Below are 2,758 nucleotides of genomic sequence, written 5' to 3' on the forward strand. Positions count from 1 at the left end.
ATAAATCATGGTGAATGAACAGATGCAGAAAATTCACCGGATATTTCTGACCAGTTCAACCAATGTGAACTAATAGGGAAATACATGGATACCTCATTCCCACTGGCTCTCAAAGTCTCTGGTTAGGCAATTCTTAGGAATATGAAGAACAAGATGAAAAAGTAAGGAATGGTATCAATTAAAGAAAAAAAATGGAGAAAGATCCAAGCAAATTTCTTCATTGGGCTGCCAAAAATATTCGGCTTATTACAGTGCGGAGACTTCTTTCCAAATGGCCACTCATGTGAATAGTAGGGATGACGATGAGTATACCCCTCTTCGTTGAGAAGCCTACAGTGGACACTTAGACATTGTCAGTGAGTTGGTGTCTCAAGCGGCACATACAATAATTGTAGATGACTGGACACCCCTGCACAGTGCATATACGTGGAATGATACCAGAGTGGCTTCTTTCTTATTTCATCATGATACAGATACCAATGCCCAAACTAAAGGCCTCTTGACCCCCTTGTATCTTGCTGCTGAGAATTGAGATAGCAAAGATACGCTGGATCTCCTTCTGTTGAACCATTATATAAAACCAGGCCTGAAGAACAACATAGAAGAAACTGCATTTGATATTGCCAAAAGGATAAATATGTGTCATTCCCTCTATGAAGTTGTGGAAGGCTGTACAAATTGTTCAACTAAGTCCTAATGTTCGAGTTAAGTTTCTTAAATTTCAAAAATGCAAGTCCATCTTTTGTGTCCCTACAAAATATTTTCACAAACAAATAAGAGCAATATCTTTTTTTTTTTTTTTTGGTCTGTCATGGGGCTTGAACTCTGGGCCTGGGAGCTATCCCTCTGCTCTTCAGCTCAAGGTGAGCACTCTACCACTTGAGCCACAGCTCCACTTCCAGTTTTCTAGTGGTTTATTGGAGATAAGAGTACCACAGACTTCCCTTTCCAGGCTGGCTTTGAACAATGATTCTCAGATCTCAGCCTCCTGTGTAGCTAGGATTATAGGCATGAGCCACCAGTGCCCGGCAACACCAATATTTTACTGTAAAAATTCATGGATTCCGTGGAATTCTTCCAAATGAATTGCCTGCATTGGATGTCAAAATGTATTCAATAGTTTTTGTATACATGTATAATGATTTCTTCAGAGTTTGTGATTTTTTAATCAGAAATAATTTTAACTTACCTGTTGAAATGAGTAGTACAGAAAGTAAAATATTTCTGGTGCTTATCTGAAAAAGTATATTTTAAAATATTCTATATTCTATGTTTGCATAATGTTCATAATTTATTTTATTTTCTCCTAGATATACTTTGAATTCTACATTACTTTATAATATATAGGTTAATTAATGTGTCCTTTCTGATTGCATTCCATATAGAAACAGTTTGATTCCTTATTTTTTCTAGGTCTTTATTTTTCTTTGGGATAAAATGACAATGTTGTCTAATTTGAAGTTTTGTAAATTTTATGCTATGTAAACGCCTTTCTGAGCTGAAGATTTAGTACACTGATGTCAAACTAAATTTAATTATATGAATTACGTGTATTGTTACACTTGTAATTTTGTATTCAACCTTTTAATAACTGTTTTTCATTTCTTGCATCTGAAGAATGAAAAATATGGAATACTTCTCAAATTTTCATGTTATCCTTTTGCAAGTGCCATGTTAATCTCTGTATTGTAATTTGAGTATACGTGCTGCTGATGCATGTAGTATCCTCTAAATTTAAGTTGTTAATGATGCAATCTTTATACAGGCTTATATCTATGGGTGCCTACTTGTAACAAGGAAACCTTCTTGTTCCTAACAAGGCTATCGATCTTATTTCCCTAAAATTCTGTGAATATTGGAAAAATTGTATTGATCAGTCGATTGCTCACATTTGCAAATTTTTTTTGTCAATGACTATCAAGTCTTTTTATTTGGAATTTTATCGTACTCTCAATTATTTATAGATAGGTCTAAAGGTGATGGCTTTTTCAAGTACTTATTTATCCAACTGAATTAGCTTTGTGGACCTAATGAATTCAAAGTAAGCATTGCTTAAGAGCTACTTCTAAACTTCTTCAGCTGACATTTTCCCAAATGAGGTGTTACTGGCACAAATGTCTACCTGAGCCTTTACCCTTCTTCCATGTGGGAACAGACCAACCAGAATATCTTACCCTGAAAACGTAAATTGTCTTACTTGAACAAAACTAATCTTGGTTACAAGGGATGATAGAGAGATGAACAGTTCAAACAGAACTGTTCAGACTAGAAGGTATTTTATCAAAATATAATTTTTATTATACCTTCCATTTCAACAGTTACTAAAGCCAAGAAGGTGAAAAAATTGTTCATATGCATGATTACTTAATGTCCTGGATTGTCTAAAATCCAACCAGGCAGGAACTTACACTACTGCCTTTTTATCACCAAATATTTTCATAGTTGCAGGAGAAGTCCATATGTTTCTCCTCATTATTAGGCATTAAATTGATAATGTTTTAATCACAGTGTTTCCCCTTGCCTACATGCTGTAAATCTACAAATGGTAAAACTTTAGGTCTAACTCTATCAAACACTGAGGCAGAGATAATGGAATAATACTTAAAACAGAGTTGCCTTTGATACAGTAACTACAACAGAACAATGCAAAACGTGTGCCTTTTAATTATATTAAATATAGTTATATATTTTATATTTATATGTGCTGATTTTATATTTCACACAATGAAACTTACTAGAATTAGTTGATAATTTGACA

The 2,758-nt window shown here is 34.0% G+C and overlaps 1 pseudogene; it reads right to left on the reverse strand.

Annotated features, from left to right (window-relative positions):
• Positions 1-1,621: 1,621 nt before the first annotated feature.
• LOC122096345 lies at positions 1,622-1,718 on the reverse strand (annotated as a pseudogene).
• Positions 1,719-2,758: the final 1,040 nt, after the last annotated feature.

The sequence above is a fragment of the Dipodomys spectabilis genome, unplaced genomic scaffold (genome assembly GCF_019054845.1).
Source record: "Dipodomys spectabilis isolate Male_0828 unplaced genomic scaffold, ASM1905484v1 ptg000368l, whole genome shotgun sequence".
NCBI lineage: Eukaryota > Metazoa > Chordata > Mammalia > Rodentia > Heteromyidae > Dipodomys > Dipodomys spectabilis.